At 35.6% G+C, this 18,122-nt stretch overlaps 1 protein-coding gene across 1 annotated transcript in view; it reads right to left on the bottom strand.

The window, feature by feature from the left end:
- DMD (dystrophin) overlaps window positions 1-18,122 on the bottom strand; it is a 2,123,521-nt gene that overhangs the window by 1,581,681 nt on the left and 523,718 nt on the right. The gene's annotated exons all lie outside the window — the stretch shown is intronic.

The following is an 18,122-nucleotide window of genomic DNA, read 5'->3' as shown; positions in this document are numbered from 1 at the left end:
GCAGGTCCCGTCCCTATTCTTTTGTCTCTGTTTATTGTTTTTTTCTTTTGCCCTACCCAGGTACGTGGGGAGTTTCTTGCCTTTTGGGAGGACTGAGGTCTTCTGCCAGTGTTCAGTGGGTGTTCTATAGGAGCAGTTCCACATGTAGATGTATTTCTGATGTATCTGTGGGGAGTAAGGTGATCTCCACGTCTTACTCTTCCGCCATCTTCCTCAACTCATACATAGATTTTTAACTTTTGACCGAAGGGTCGGTGTTCCTAACCCCCTCACTGTTTAAGAGTCATCTGTATTTCTTCCTTTCATCATTTCCCTCATCAGATTATTGCCCTTAGATACATTTCTAGAGATATGAACACAGGACTCAGATTTTACATATTTAAAATTCTGTGATTTACTAAAAAAATATGCTCCAGAAAAACATCAATTTATTCTGTTATAAACCCTTCATAATTCGTGAAATTTCCTGTTTCCTTAAGCTCTGGAAAATTGTGGATATTATCACCTTTCTGACCTGCCTACCAGGTAGGTAAAAATGACCTCAATTTTTTAAAAATTGTATGTATTTCATAACTAGTTAGGTGGAATGTCTTTTCATATGGAATGTCTTACTGATATGTTGACTTTTTTTTTTTCTTTTGTCACTTCTTGAATCATGTTCTTTGTGAATTTTCCTACTGAGGTGTTTTGCTTTTTCTTATTGATTTACTATTGTTATCTATACATGAAGGCTATTAAAATTGTGTATAAGTTTTACAAATAATTTCCTAACTTATTACTTGACTTTCAAAGTTCTTTATGATTTTGCATGTATAATTCTAATCAATACATGATACAACAAGAACTGCCTTACTCAATACATTCACCCACTCAATAATTAACTACTGTAATCACAGAATGTGAAGCAATAGAAATAGTAAAATTTTTAAAAGCTTAATAGATATTTTCTTTCATATTCATTCCTGGCTTCTAGGATCAACTGGGCAATGAGCAATTAGTAAATTAATGGTAATACTACAGTCCTTCTGGCATACTTGTTCCTGAACTATTTGAGGACCAGGTAGTTAAAAAGCCTTTAATCGCCTGGTTCACATGAAAATTAAATGATGAAATAGAAGTAGAGGAATCCATGTGCACATCTTATTTCTAATTCCATTAGTGACCCAAAATTCCTCTTGAAATGACTTTTTGAGGTATTATACAGTAAATTTTAATGTTTCAGAAAGAGAACTACATATCTTAGGAAGCAGATAATTGTCAATGGATTTAGCAATCTGACCCACAGTATAGAAATTTCTAATTAAAACCCTCTTTTTTATAATGCTAATCTTTCAGCCAAAAATTTCCTTGGGACATGGTAAAATGAAGATAAAATGTATTAAGATTTTAAATTAACCAGAGATCCCAGAGGAAGCTAATAAACACATTCATAAATGTTTACTGTAAGTAAATTTTATTGTGAAGTAATCCTGTTCTTATATGTAGCTGCCATGATAGGCATCATTACACCATGAATAACTGAACTAATAGAAATTAAATATTTAAAATGTTAGTCTTCCAAATCTGGATTTGATATATGTAAAAGAGGCACATGACTTTCTGTAACTGACCAGCAGGCAGATGATCTGGAAATAAAGTCACATAACAATACTGTCAACTCATCATTAATCCTTTCAAAGATGATTTCTTTTCCCAACAGTTTAATTTATAACATTTTCATAGTTTAAAAAATTGATGTCTGCATTCTTATCATAAGTTTTCCATGACCCAAAATACCTTCTATGAGCACTAACTGCATGTTCCTTTCACAATTACTCTATATTAATTACTACTAAATAAGATACCTCTTCAAAAGAATTTATCTTTTTTTTACATATACAAGCTTAAGGGAGTTTCAGTTAAAATAAAACATTTGCCAGTAGATTTAAGACCCAAAGACACTGAATTTACCACTATTTACCACACACTTACCTATGTTGCTCTGCAAGTTTGGTTAATATATATTGATTAACTTAGCATCATTCCATTTTTTCATTGATATTATTCATAGGTAAACCACAAACTAATAAGTAAGGACATGTTCTGATGGAATTTTATAGCAGGGATTTTAAGAAATATACCCATATAAAATAAGGTTCCAATCAAGGTTATCATATATCTTAATTTTGATGTTACCACACATTGAGCATGGTTTCATTAAAAAATAGGGTTAAAAAGTTTAATTACGGAATAATTATTAAAATATTAAAGTACTTTATGAAAAACAGATTGTTGTAAACAATACAGTGAAAAACAGGAAATCACATTACTTAACAAATGTAGAAACTAGAGATTGTTCTGGAGAAAATGAAAAAATGAGGTGAACTTGCTTAAAATATTTAAAATCCTAGGACAGAAGTCATATTTAGCATACTTCAAGATACCACCTACTGAATCCAGTATTTCTACTCTGTGGCCTGAGCTAAACAATTTAACATCTCTGGACTTCAGTTTTGTCACCTATAATACCCTCCATACTACATAATATATAAATTCTTCCCAAATGAATTTGAAATTTCACTTGGGTTGCAAAGCAACTGATTGATCTCCATTGCAGAACTCACTCTGTGGTAATTACGGACAAAAACACTCTCAGACTTCTTAGTTAATCAGGAGCCTGGATATTTGAAGATCTGTACAAGCTTACTTAAACCAAGTACAGTCACAAATAAGTAGAGTACTCATTATTGAACACCTGTTAGGCAGCATGCTAGCTACGTTTCTCAGCTGAGCACTGACTCTCATAAGAATTGTGTAAATTGTGGCAGACTGTATTTTTCAAGATGAATACAACAAGATCTCCCATCCTACCTAACTCCTCTTATACTGTAACAATGACACTTCTCCATCAAGAGTTGGGTCTGTGTTCCCTTCCCTTAAACATGGGTGGATCTATGACCATGGAGCAAATTACACTATGTGACTTCCAAGAATAAGCTACAAAAGGCAATACAGCTTCTGCTTAGTACTCTTTGGATCACTCGCTCTCGGAACCCAGCCAGCATTTTGTGAGAGAACACAAATTACATGGAAAGGCCACATGTGGGTGTTCGAGCCAACTACCCTGGCTGAAGTTCCAACAGAACCACCAGACACGTTAGTGAAGGAGGCTTTGAGATGACTCCAGCCCCTGCTACTGTCTTACTGCAACTGCATGAGAAATCTCAAGCCCAGTTAACCCCCAGAAGAATGACAGATAATGACAAAAATGACTGTTACTTTTTTGTAAGCCCTTAAATTTTGAGGTGATTTGCTATGTGGCAATGAAAACTGCAGAACAAGATATGTATGACTATATTACACAGGTGAGCCAAGAGAGAAACACGTGTATCACACAGCAAGTAAGATGAATCAGAATTTTAACACACCTTCTTATGACATCATGTTTCCTCAAAGATTTTTTGCAAAAAAGGTATTAAAACAAATGTTTGGCTTCAATATTCTTTAAGAGGCCAAAACTAAGCTAAACAAGACATACTACGTCCATTCGTCATGAAGAGTTCTGAAAAATATATTAACAATTACAGATAAGCTCACCTGCTCTTTTAAAAGATTGTTACGTAAACAGCTTAGCTTGGTTCCACCCAATAATTCTTTCAAACTTTATAAAGCCACTAGGCCCACAAAATGTAATGAACATGAAGTAAGTGGGAACTTTCATATACCCTTGTTTTACGGAATTTTTTTTTTTTTAATCATCCACAGCTACATCTGGAGCTATCTCTGGTATCAAAAGAGAGATGGGAAAAGTCAGGTTCCAGCATAGGTGGTTAAACTATCTATCGTCTTTCCCAGAAACGCCAACTATCTTTGCCAAAGGTAAAATTGGAATTGTTTTTAAGTTTAAATCATAATTTATAAATATAATATCAAATGCAGCAAAGTTGACCTGCATTATTAGAAACATTTCTTCATCCTTAAACACATATTTAGAGCCTACTGTGTAGAAGAGTGAGTGAAGGCTTTTTTCATATATGCTATGTGCTAATTATTTTAGCCACCATGTAAAGCAGAAATCATCTCCATTTTAGAGATGAGAAAAGAGAGTCATGGATAGAAAATGGTATATCAAGTCCCACAGAGAGTTATTAAAATAGTAGAGCTGGAGTTTGAAGGAGATTAGCTTCCTCTCGCCTTCCAGTTTTCAGCTCAAGAGAAGGTTCAACTGATACTTTCAGCTATAGAATAGTCCTTTAACCTTAACAGTTCCATTATTTTTAAAAATTCCAGCTCTTGTTTCTTTATTTCACAGTGACTAAAATGACTTACAGTCATTTAAAATGGATTCTTAACATTTTGGTCTCCTTCCCCATCTATAAATTAAGCTTCATGAAAACATTTCCATGTTGTTCATGGAAAGACTTTCAGGAACTAGAAGAGTTCTAGTATATAGTCTGTGCTCAATACATACTCATTAAGTAAATGAATAAAATCTACACCTCTAACTTTAGGATGTCTGACTCAAAACTCTTGACTGTAAATATAAGGATTTTGTGTACCTGACATTGAAAACTTTGAGAACACTTTAGCTGGTGTAACTTAGCCAGGTGGGTTTCTTTTACCCTTTTTCTATTTTATAGATTAAAAAATGGAAGGGTAAGAGTTTATTTGTTCAAAGTAATATTATTACCTCTATTCTTTCTGATGTTCCGTCCGTTTCAAAATTCTGCTTGGAAATTTTCAGTGCACCAATCTTTAGAGCTGAGCTCAAACCTCACAATACTCTTTCTAGGTCACTTGTTCAGTCACATCAGAAAGTATAAAAGCTTCCATGGAGCAGATCAGTGGTGCTTTTAATCTAAGTAGAGCTCCCCACTGGCTGGCTTTGCACCCTCTGTTTGCCAATTCTTCTACACAATCTGCATTCAGTCTGAGGGACAAGTTGTGTTGGGAGGGGCCAATGGCAGACAGAGTAAAGAAACCCCTGCCCCTACCTCCTCCCAACAGGAACACTGGGCCTAAAATCAACTACAAGTGCTTTTTTTCTGCTTTAGAAGGAAGCACCACTATATTCCACTTTGCAGGGTTCCAAGACTATTTCTCAGCAACCTCAGAACTAAAAAGTACATCCTTTACCTTACAATTTTGTATCTGGTATATTAACTCAGGAAATTGCCAAACTCTACACCAGTTCTGATTCAAAGTTTATTTATAAATCACTTTGGAACCCAAATTCTATTTTCCCATAGAAGAACTGATAAGAATATGATAATGTCCTCAGATCAAACCACAAAATTTCATTTAACACCTGATGTATTTAAAGCAGTAACCATGATATTGGTGCCAGTTTTTGAGAACCTACACTGTGCTTATGCCATGGAAGGTTCCTAGTATAATTCAATTTACTTAATCCTCCTAACAGCTCTATGAGTTAGATATAACTATCATAACACACATGAGGAAACTGAGGTCCGGAAAGGGCAAGAAACTCTGTCAAGGCTACATAGCTAGAAAGTGGCAAAGCTGGAACGTAAACCTAAGCCTCTCTGATGCCAAACTTTGGGCTCCCTCCTCTTTGCTCAACTAGTGCTTTCCTTCTCAAGAAGTGATGCTCCTGTGGGTAAAAGTGGTTTCATTTGAGGTTTCATAAATGACTGTTTCCCTGCTTTTGGAGTATCAAGTGCATATCTTTATCTCAACTAGCTTCCAGGTAATAGTGCAATTTCTGGACTTGGACAAAAATTCCATCAAGCCCTGGGATACTTTAACATAAACTTCTGACTGCCTACACAACATCCCTTTTCTTCTCTTTGTCCTAATAGAACCTGCTTTGATTCAGGAATCACCCTGTTCCATATGGCTATATGATTCAAGGATGGCTGACTTTTGATTGGTTTAAGCCAGTCATGGTAGTATGTTCTGTTTCCCCTTATTGGTTTAGGCATGAGGATGTGAGGTAATCCTGTCCAATAAAATGCAAGAGAAATATGCTAGGGAGCTTCTTGGAAATGCTTCCTCATTCTTAAAAGAGGCATACATTTAGATTATGATATACATGTATTAATCTATATATATGGTTTCAACAACTGAGTAGCTTCTGGGGAGAAACTTAAAATTGTTCTCAACTTTCCAATTTGCACCAGTTTTAGTAGGATCAAAGTTTTAAAAAGAGAACTAGAAGAAACCATGGGAGAATCTTGTTTAAGCACCCTTTCAATAGCAGTCATTTATAAACATGAACTCCCCTGCCAACAAAAAGTCATTAAAGATTAAAGAATTTCAAACAACATAAAATAACATTCTGAATGGAGAAAAACACCACAAATTAAAAAGACAAGTAGCAAACTGAAAATTATTTGTATTCCATGTCACAAAAAATGGCTAATGCCTTTAATATATAAATAAGTCCCGCAAACTGATAAGAACAGATATTCCAATTGATAAAAATTGGGAAACATGACAATTTCCCAGAAAAAGAAATCCTACTTGTTCTTAAACACATGTAAAGATGCTCAGTCTCTCTCACAGTAAGAAAAACTGCAAATACTTGAAATTTCACTCTCTCTCTCTCTCTCTCACACACACACACACACACACACACACACACACACACACACACACATACATAAGGGGTGGCAAGGATAAGAATATTTAATTTTAACTGACTTTTATCCTTTTTATTTTTCAATCATATTCAGGCATATCCTGCAGCCAAAAAAAAAAAAAAGTTAAATAAAATTGATATATAGAACTTTTGCTGAGACTACTTCCTTCAATTTATCATTCAACTCCTGAAACATGCCATTTAGTGTGAGGTAGAGGATCCTTGTGCAGATGTGAGAGGGTGTGCAGATTGGTATGTATGCATGAAAGAGAGAAAGAGCAACAGGCAAGAAGGAGGAGGAGGAAGTAAAATAATTGAACAGCATAATTTAAAGACATGCTCTAAGGCAAGATCCGGATGTAAGGGGGACTGTATAAAGGAAGAGGGTCATAGATAAGATTGACAAGGTTTGCCAGATTAGATAAAGTTGAAAACCACACTAACAGACAGGAAGGAAAAGGTGCTAGAAATAATCCACAGTAGCAATGGGTAGGAATTAAGAACCAATTAGGCATAAGGGAGTTCAGGGAGGAGTCACACATGGCTAGATGGGTTCAAGCCTGGGTGAGAATAAATGTCAGAAGAGACACTTGGCCCCATGGGCCAAGATGAGGTCAGCTTTAAATATGTTGAACTTGAGGTTATGGTAAGACATCTGTGCATGGAAACTACTAGCCAGCAGGCAGATGAAAATTGTTGAATTGGACCATTTCAGGGGTAGGGCCAAAACGCTGAGAAGCATGAATTGTGTCTGAACAGACACAAACATTGAGGGCATGAGCACACTTTGTATAATGGGCACTTCCTTTTGTTCTAGTTTGTGAGCATCTAAATGCCATTTTTAGCTCTACAGTGTTATCCACTGTATCTCCATCTAACCATATACTTTATAAATATTTGTCATCTAAAATATATAAAGATAACTGTTTTCTTAACTTCAACTTTAATTATTTTGAAAAGACCCATAAGTATGTTTTTTTTTCTATTTTTCCCCTGTTATTAGAAGAGCCAATTTTATGGTTTGTGTGTAATTACTACTTTCGCAATGTTTTACAGATTTTTACAATATGGAGGCTGTTTCTCTGTAGTGTTTCTACATACTTTATGTTTAGTATCTCTATTTTAAATGTTCAATTGCTTATCTCATAAATGCATAAATAATTATTTACCTGTCCTGCTGGTGACGGGCAGATGGTAGACAGCTATTGTTCATCAGGCAAAGAGGAAGAAGAGAAAGATTTTTCTTCCCAAATGCTTTCCAGCATTTATAAGTATTAGAAGACTAAGGATAATGGTGATGAAAAAGGAAGAGAGCCTCTGGCTGATCTGGCTGGGAGTTTCAAATAGCGAAACATCAAAACTCTACTGGAAGTCATGACACCTGCTTTGAGTCCCAGTTCTGCCAGTTACTTGCTGCTTACACAAAACCTTCCCTCCATTAAAATTCCTCCAACGTTAAAATGAGCCTAATAAGGTCATTCCACAGGTTTATCGCAGTGGTCAAATGAGATATGTACTCAAAAGGCTTTTAAAAACTGCAAATGTTAGATAAAGAAGAGAGGTGCTCCTTTTTTGCTCTGGCAAGATTGAGAGGGATGTGATTCCCTTTTATTCTTGTAAAATTATAAGAGTATAGGCAATGTATGGATAACTTTCCAAAGCCTGATTCCTTTACTTTGTGAGCTTCTTAGAGAGCAGAAGACATTATTTGGGGCTCAAAATGTTTATTAAATGAATGTGGGCATCTGTGCCTTAAGCTGTGCAAGGAACACAAAGATCTGCCTTTATAGGCAGAAATATAGGTATGTCCTTATTTGTTTGTTTATTTTTCTTCCACGTTGTTTCCAGCATAAGGGTAGTTTCCCAATGTCTCTAGAAGAAGGATGAGGCTCGTGTGCAGTTAACACAAGAGGAAGGGAACAATCTGATACTTCAGGGCACCTTGGAAAAGCCATGTGATACCAGTCTTACTGTTAGCTTACAGGTAATGGATGCCCTCCTAGTATCTGCATCCCAAGGTATTAGATAGTGGCAGCCAGAAAATCACCCCCTCAAAGATGTTCATGTCCTAATCCCTGGAACATATGAATATGTTACATTATATGGCAATGAAGAATTAAGGTTGCAGATGAAATTAAGTTTGCTGATCAGCTAGCCTTAAGATAGACAGTTTCCTATGTTATCCAGGTAGGCCCTATGTATTCAGGAATCCTTAAAAGTGGAAGAGAGAGGCAGAAGAGTAGGTCAAAGGGATGTGATAAGAAAGACTCAACTTGCTCTTGTTATCTTTGAATATGTCAGAGGTCATGAGCCAGGGAATGTGGACAGCCTTTAAAAGCTGGAAAAGACAAGGAAATGTAATCTCCCTTAGAGCCTCCAGAAGGAAAGCAGGCCTGCTGACACCTTTTTATAGCCCAGTGAGAACCATGATGAACTCCTAAACCATAATAAATGATAATACAGTTGTGTTGTTTTAAGCCACTAAATTTGTGATTATTTGTTACAGCCATAAGAAAACTAATATATCGATTCATAATCAGTTAGAAGAATGGCTTCATCCAAGAGATATAGGCTTTTGTCCACATGAACATAAACGATTCAGTGTAGGTTTATTACGTGTCACAATGCAGTTAGCCCCACACTTTCATTCTCTCTTGAACCCACCCCAATCAGCAACACCTCCAAAAAAACACACTCCACTGAAATTGCTCTTATCAAAGCAAATATCAGCTAGAGTGAGCATATAACTTATTGGCCAAAATGGGACAGAGAGTGAATAGAGGTGTTTAGAGAGCGAACAGAGGTGCTATTAGTAAATCCACTGTGATAAATGCTATATGTCAAGATTTCCCAGGGGGCTTATCCCACTGACATTTCACTGGTTAATTTTCAACACTAATGTTACTTGAACTAATCAGCAATACTTAATGCTGTTAAACACTCTTCTCTCCCTGAAACACTTTCTCCGCCTGGCTTCTACAATACCACACACTCCCCCTTTTCATCTCTCCTTTCTAGCAATCCTTTTTATCTCTTTTGCTGATTCCTTCTCATCTCTAAGTCTTAGGTGATCTCATCCAGGTGACTTTTTTTCTTAGGTGATCTCAGCCAGGTCAATGGATTTAAATACTATCTATGCTGTTGATGACTTCCAAATTACTTATCCTCAACTCTGATCTTAGAACCCCAGCTTTATGTATATTCAAGTCTCATAAGCATCTCAAGATTAGTATGTTCAATGTGATACACTGCATTAACAAAATAAAGTTTAAAAATCATATGATCATCTCAGCAGATGCAGAAAAAGAATTTGACAAAATTCAGTATCCACTCATGATAAAAACTCACCACAAAGTGGGTACAGAAGGAACTTACCTCAACATAATAAAGACCGTATATGACAAGCCCAGAGCTAAATATTTTCTCCCATTCTGTAGGCTGCCTTTTCATTTTATTGATGGTTTCCTTTGCTGTACAGAAGCTTTTTAGTTTGATGTAGTCTCACTTCTTTATTTTTGCTTTTGTTGCCTTTGGCTGTGGTGTCAGATCCAAAACATCACTGGCAAGACCGAAGTCAAGGAGCTTACAGACTATGTTCTATTCTGGCAGTTTTATGGTTCCACGTGTTACATGCAAGTCTTCTTTCCATTTTGAGTTGATTTTTGTGTGTAGTGTAAGACAGTAGTCTAGTTTCATTCTTTTGCACATTCCTGTCTAGTTTTCCCAGCACCACGTAATGAAGAGACTGTCCTTTCCTCCTCGTATATTCTCAGCTCCTTTGTTGTAAATTAACTGACCATATATATATGGGTTTATTTCTGTTAAAAAGTCCATATACCCAAAGCAATCAAGAGAGTCAATGAAATCCCTAACAAAATTCCAATCGCATTTTTCATGAAAATAGAACAAACAATCCACAAAAGACACCAAATAGCCAAAGCAATCTTGAGAAAGAACAAAACTGGAGACATCAAGCTCCCTGATTTCAATTTATATTACAAAACTATAGTAATCAAAACAGCATGGTATTGGCATAAAAAACAGACACATAGATCAATGAAACAGAATAGTGAGCCTAGAAATAAACCCAATCCCTATCAAAATTCCAATCTCATTTTCACAGATATAGAACAAACAATCCTCAAATTTGTATAGAACCACAAAAGACCCAGAACAGCCAAACCTATTTGCAAGTCATATATCTGATAAGGGATTAATATCCAAAATATATAAACAACTCATATAACTCAACAGCAAAAAACCCAAACAATCCATTTAAAAATGGGTATAGGATCTGAATAGACAGTTTTTCAAAGAAGTCATAGGCAACAGGCACATGAAAAGATGCTCAACATCACTATTCATCAGGAAATGCAAATCAAAAGCACAATGAGATATCACCTCACACCTGTTAGAATGGCTATTATCAAAAAGACAAAAAATAACAAGTGTTGGTGAGGCTATGGAAAAAAGGGAACCCTCGTGCACCGTTATTGTGAATTGAAATTGGTGCAGTCACTATGGAAAAAAGTATGGAGGTTCCTCAAAAAATTAAAAATAGAACTACCATATAATGCAGCAATTCCTCTTCCAGGTATTTAGCCAAAGAAAACAAAATATTACCTCAAAAAAGAGGTTTGCATCGCCATGTGCACTGCAGCATTATTCACAATAGCCAAGAAATGGAAACAATCTAAGTGTACATCAATGGATGAATGCATAGAGAAAAATGTGACACACAGACACACTCACATACATACATACACACACAATAGAATATTATTCAGCCATAAAAAAAGAATGAAATCTTGCTATTTGCAACAACAAGGAGGGACCTTGTGGGCATTCTGCTAAATGAAATAAGTCAACAAGAGAAATACCATGTGATCTCACTGATAAGTGGAATCACAGATACAGAAAACAAATTGGTGGTTGCCAGAGGCGGGGGGTATGGGGTGGGCAAAATGGGTGAAGGGGGTCAAAAGGTACCCACTTCCAGATAAAAACTAAATATGTCATGGGGACGCAATGTACATAATCTACAGCACGGCAACTGTGGTTAATGATACTGTACTGCATACCTGAAAGTTGTTAAGAAGGTAAATTTTAGAAGTTCTCATCCCAAGGAAAAAAAATTCTGTAACTACGTATGGTGATAGAGGTTAACTAGACTTACTATGGTGATCATTTCACAACATATACAAATATAGGATCATTATGTTGTACACCTGAAATTAATATGTCAGTTATACTTCAACTTTAAAAAAAATAAAGTTTAAGAGATTAACATGTTCAAAACTGAGCTTCTAACCTTACTCCCAAACCTGCTCCTCCTATAGTCTATTCTCTTTTGGTTGGCGGCAACTCCATTCTTCCTATTGTTTAAACAAAAACCTTGCAGTAATCCTTGGTTTCTCGAATTCTTTCATAACTCACACCCACTATGTCATATGGAGCATGATCTTGATGAAATGGTGGCCTCCAATTCTGCTACTAGGCATGCCATCCCAGAGAGCATGAAACAGAAAGGCTCACCAACGAAATTAATATGTTCAAATCCCAACATTTATTAAATCATTTTAAAGCATATGGAGAGAGGCAAGGTGAAACAGATGGAAGGTGTAATGCAATTAGGATAAGGTCAAACAGAAGAACCACCATGCTATTTAAATCTTGGGTTATACAATATCCGTACGTTTTGCTGTATCAGCCTTCCCTGTTGATGGTGTGGTAGACAGAACCAGAGGTGAGATTTGAGCAAGACACATTCTTAGGACAGAATGTACCTAAGATGACCACATACGCTTGCTCTACTGGAAAGATGCAGGGGCAAGTATAGCTGACCTATAGCTGTAGCTCATCAGTTAGTCTGCTAAACAGTTATAGGATTTATTTGCATTTTTTATTTAGAGCACTTGGGAGGCCATAAGATATACTGAGTATCATTAATCGGTGGCCAATTTAGGAATGATGAAGCTGCCAGCCTAGAGGTGATATCATCATACCTTATAATTTGGTCTTTTCATCTCTTTCCATCCATAAACAATATTCTTGTGTATTTCACTATTTATTCCATCTATTTTTAACATGTGTAATAGGTCAAGTTACTATCTAAAGCTGACACACATTTTGACCTCTGCCTATGTCTCACAAGCTATTTGCTCCTCATCAGCTAAATTTAACACATAGGTTTCACTTATATTTCATAAGCTATTATTGAATAGTTTATTTACACTCTAAGTTTAATGCCTCTTGGAAGTATCATCTATCATCTTTGTTTTCTTATGACACAGTTAAATATTCTCAAAAAATACAGCTAACATGTGTTCCATATTGAATTGGCAAACCCTGTAAGTTATCCAAAACATATCCAGAATTCAATTACTATGCATCATTCTCACTGATAGAACCATTATGAAAAACAATATGGACATTTCTCAAAAATTAAAAAATAGAACTACCATATGATCCAGCAATTCCACTTCTCAGTACACATCCAAAGGAAACTGAAAACAGTATCCCAAAGACACATCTGCACTCCCATGTTCATTGCAGCATTATTCACAATAGCCAAAATATGAAAACAAACCTAAATGTTGGCCAACAGATGAATGAATAAAGAAAATGTGGTGTGTGTGTGTGTGTGTGTATACACACAAACACATATATACACACAATAAAATACTATTCAGCCTTAAAAAGGAAGGAAATTCTGGCATTTGAGACAACATGGATGAACCTGGAGGACTTCATGCTAAGTGATATAAGCTAGATACAGAAAGACAAATATTGCATGATCTCATTATCTCATTATATGTTGAATCTTTAAAAAAAAAAAAAAAAGCCAAACTCATAGAAACAGAGAGTAGAATGGTGGTTCACCAGGAGCTGGAAGGAGGGAGTCATGGGGAGTTATTTTTTTAATGGATACAGAGTTTCCATTTTGCAAGATGAAAAGAATTATGGAGACAGATGTTGGTAATGGTTAGACAATTTTATGAATGTACTGAATACCACTGAACTGTACACTTACAAATTGTTAAAACGTTGACATTTACATTATGCGTATTTGACCACAATAAAAAAAAAATGGGGGGGGGGGCAGAAAAATAATCCAAATCCAAGCCTCTGCCATATCCTGCCTGGATTACTGCAATAACATTCGAACTAGTCTCCTTGTTTCCATCCTTATTCCTTTGGTCTATTCTCCACAAAGCAGCCATGTGGAAATAATGTGAGTTTATGTCATTCCTCCAATAGCTTTCTACCTCATTGGTAATAAAAACCTAAGTCTTCACCATTACTTACAAAACCCTATGTGATCTGGTCCACTACTACAGCTCAGACACCATCTCCTAGCACTGTGCCCCTAACTTGTACCTTTCCTTGAATAGTCCAAATAAATATCCCCACAACTCAGGGCTTTTGTACTATCTGTGTTTCTTCCTCATGGGTTTATCTTCCCAAAGGTACCCATACCTCTTTCCAGTCTTTACTCAATATTTACTTTGTTAATGAATCCTTCTCTGACCACCCAAACTGATATTTTAACTTTTCTCCACCATGTACTACATATTCCACCATCCTCTTTTACTTATTTTTTCTTTTTAGCATTTACTATTGTACTTACTACTAAATTCTACTTTACTCAATGCATGCTATTTTCATATTATTTGAAATGTTATTTTATTTATTTATACTTGTTCATACTATGACTCTCCCATGAACACATGTCCTCAATTAAGGCAGGAATTATTTTGTGTATTTGTTTACTAATGTGTCTTTTGATCCTATAATAATACCTGGCACATAGTAGGTGATTAATAAATAAGTGTAAAATGATTACATAAATTAATATCACTCCATGTGTGAGAATCATAGTAGAGAAAATACAGTGGTAGTTAGTGTAATTAACATGGGCTTGGAGTCAGATAAATCTGAACTTAAATTCAGGCTGTGCCACTTATTGGTTAGGCCTTGAAATTTGGATTAAATTGGCCAATTTGAAAAGGAGATATAAGTCATTCTAGGCTGAGAGAACCATAAAAGCTAAGAAAAGAAATTGCTTGGCACTTGTGCAGGAGAGAAAGTGACTTAATTTGGTTGGAGTAAAGAAAACATAAAATAGATTAGTGTGAAATAAGCATGAAAATATAAATTGTTAATAGATCATGGAGCTTACTGATGAAATTTGGGAGAGTGGAGTTATTATAAAGGCCAAAGGAAGTGAAGAAAGTTTTGTGAATTATGTTATTAAAGCTGTTAATAAGAAAATCTAATATGATTTAGAGGGGATTAAGCTAAAAAGAGTGATATTGATTGCAAAGCTATTTCTGTAATCTAGAAGACATGTAGTGAGAGCCTGAATCAGAGGGTATTTATGAATACTGAGGGAACATAACTTAATGGAGAAATGCTGTGAAGAAAGAATTGACAATACATATTTCATTACTCAATAGCAGATCACTATAGAGGCAAAAGAGTATGTCACATATTTAAATCTCAAAAACTGTTGAATAACATCCCCATTTACATAACAAAAAGGACAACAAACAAGTTTGTGAGCAATGAAACAAGGTTCACTTCAGGATGTAGGAGGTTTGAGAAATCAGTGGACATCAAGGTATAGATACATACCAAAGAGTTGAAAATGAGGCTGTAACTCAAGAGAGATTGGAAGTGGTGAAAACATAAATACAATGATCATGGGCATACAGCTTCAAGTCAAGAGATTAAATCATATTGACAACAGAGAGCGTATACAAAAAAGAAGGTCAAAGGATCTCACATGAGACTCCTATGCTAAGGGAGTTGGAAGAGGAGGAAGAGCCAGATAATGAAAGAGACACAAGACAGTTAGAGGTGGAGAAGGAGCTGGTAAGTCTAGAGGCTATAGGAGAAGTACTTCAGTGACGGTACAAAGCCTGAGAGGTGATGAAAGACATTGGATTTGGTGACCAAGTATAATTATTTGCTGAATAAACAAATGTATAAAGCATAGACTACAAAAAATGGTCAGTGAAAGAAAATGTCACATGATAGTACATTAACAAGATAAAACGGAGTGGTATGTTTGGACAGAGGAGGTGTGCCTACAGGAGTTTTGGCTAGGATGAGGTGCCAGGAGAAAGAGAGAAATGGAAAGTGAAAAAGATACTGGGGATGTTTGATATTAGATTAGGAGTAGAATGAGAGGCATGATCCAAGTCATAAAAATAGGAATTCAGTGTAACTATAAAAAGGATGTCCTCCATTGAAGAATGGGTGGTAGTTAAGTGATACAATGAAGGAAAAGTTAGGGTTCACACCAGAGAGTATTGCTTCTTCGTAAATTATGAGAAAAACTGATTTATAGGCAGAGATCCTGAGATAGGTCAGATCACTTCACCTCAACACGTTCACAAACTGCAATGACTATAAATCAGATTTTCTAAGTTGGGACAGATGGGGATACTTAATGTTTCTAAGATACTGGGAACTTTTACAATAATTTAGGCATTTTATGTTTCCCATAGGGAACAGTCTCCCACATGGCTCTCTCTTCTGTTATGGAAAACTGCACCCTTACTTATAGACCACCAAGTAAACACTTGAATGAAACCTTCCAATGGGACCCAATCTGGCCGATCATTGAAAGTGGATCAGATATAACCTGTAGGGGGCAGTACAGGCTCAGCCCCTCTGAGAAACTCTTTAGAAAAAATTTTCTCAGTAAATAGTTAAGACACAAATTTATCAAACCTAACTATGTGTAACACCATCTTCTGATGTGCTTCCTTTAGAAACAGGCAGGATATATCATTCCTCACCAACTGTGATTCATGTTTCTTCTTTTCTAAAGGGTAACAATAGGTTTATTTCAATGGCTTATGTTAAGTTAAAACAGATATGTGAACTGCTCAATATTTTATGATATATTACATATTTTGTAATATTTAGACAAAGGGAGAGTGAACAAATACAGTCTAGCAAAATTAAGTCCATTTATAATTACTTCATTAAGGAATCATACCTGAACAATGCCTTAATGAGATGGTAATGAGGTAAAAACGTGCTGCCAGAATAGGCACTGGAGAAAACCTTCTGGAAGAGGCAGCTCAATAAAGTGAAAATAAGGAGGAAAAATACTCCTCTTTTTGTCTTGGCTAAGACTTCTTTATTTTAGGAGGTACAACACCTATTAAGTCTTGGAAGTTTCAATTGGAGGATGGTGATTTAAAAAAAAAAAAAAAAAGCCTAAAGAGTCAGGGAGAGTCAGGAGGGTGGGAGGGAGAAGGAGGAGGAGCAAGGAAAGGATGGGTACGCTTAAACTTAAAATGGAGATAAAAAATAGCACCTCCCACCTCTAAGAGTCATTATAAGGATTTTATTAGTTCATATAATGTATACACATAACAGTCAGTAATGTGTGGCAGAATTCTTTTTATTTACTGATAATGAAGAAACTGATTAGGTTTTTTGTTCAAGACTATACAACTTTGTGAACATGTGGATGGGAATTTAATTGAAGATGAGGCTGAGTCACATAATCATAACCATTCTCACTCATCTCCTCTGTTCAACTTTGCAAGAAAACTAGCCAAGGATAAAGGGCATAACTATGCCCTGAAATACGTTCCCCTGGGGGAAGCTTTCAGTGTTAAAATTTTTCATGCATCAATTAACTGTGCCAAATAAATCACTAATTAAATACAACCACTATCTTAAAAAAAAATCGATGAGTCTCCAAAAATGTGTACTTTTCTCCAATGGGATCAAGACGATAACTTCTAAATTCCCATTCATTGTGTAGCATTGAGAAAAGTCACTTCCGCAAGAACTCTTCAAATTGCTCTTCTAAACAAAATAAATGAGATTTTCTTTTAAAAGGAAATTTTAGCAAATCCAGCAATTCTAGCACATGCCATTCCCATGCTCTAACATATACAAGGCTATAATTTCTTGTATTTTTAGGTTTTCTACAACACTGCAATAATGATGGAAAATGCTACTGAGAAGATTCATTACGTGGAAAATACTGAATGGTGCATAGAATCTGACCTGGTTTGAGTGTGACTTTCTTGTATAAATACTACAGAGCCTGCTATCAAGTTTAAGTTGGCAAAATTAAAATCTATCACGTGAAGAAGCTTACAGCTATATTTTTCTTAAATAGAATATAAGTACATACTTATACAGTGAAAATATAATATGGGCAATATATAGAGTATATATTTCCTTTAGGTATCAGATATCTAGAAAATCTCCCCAAGTAATGTGACTAGTAAATTTCATCCATTTTCCCATTCTTTTAAATGACCTCTCTTTAATGAGCTTTGTGTTTGGGTTGGTAGCCTTTATAAAAACTAATCGTACAGGTAATTATATAATGAAAGTACAAATCACTATTATAAGAATCCCCATTCATGAAGAATCAACATATGTTAAACTAGAGAGGTCTCAATAACAAAACAGCATCATGTGCAGTATCTAATACAACTGAGAACAATGAAACGGCTCCTGATGGCGGAGAAAAAAAAGGCACTGCAAATTCAAACAA

The sequence above is a fragment of the Lagenorhynchus albirostris genome, chromosome X, assembly GCF_949774975.1.
Source record: "Lagenorhynchus albirostris chromosome X, mLagAlb1.1, whole genome shotgun sequence".
NCBI lineage: Eukaryota > Metazoa > Chordata > Mammalia > Artiodactyla > Delphinidae > Lagenorhynchus > Lagenorhynchus albirostris.
This window is presented reverse-complemented; position numbering and strand designations above follow the sequence as displayed.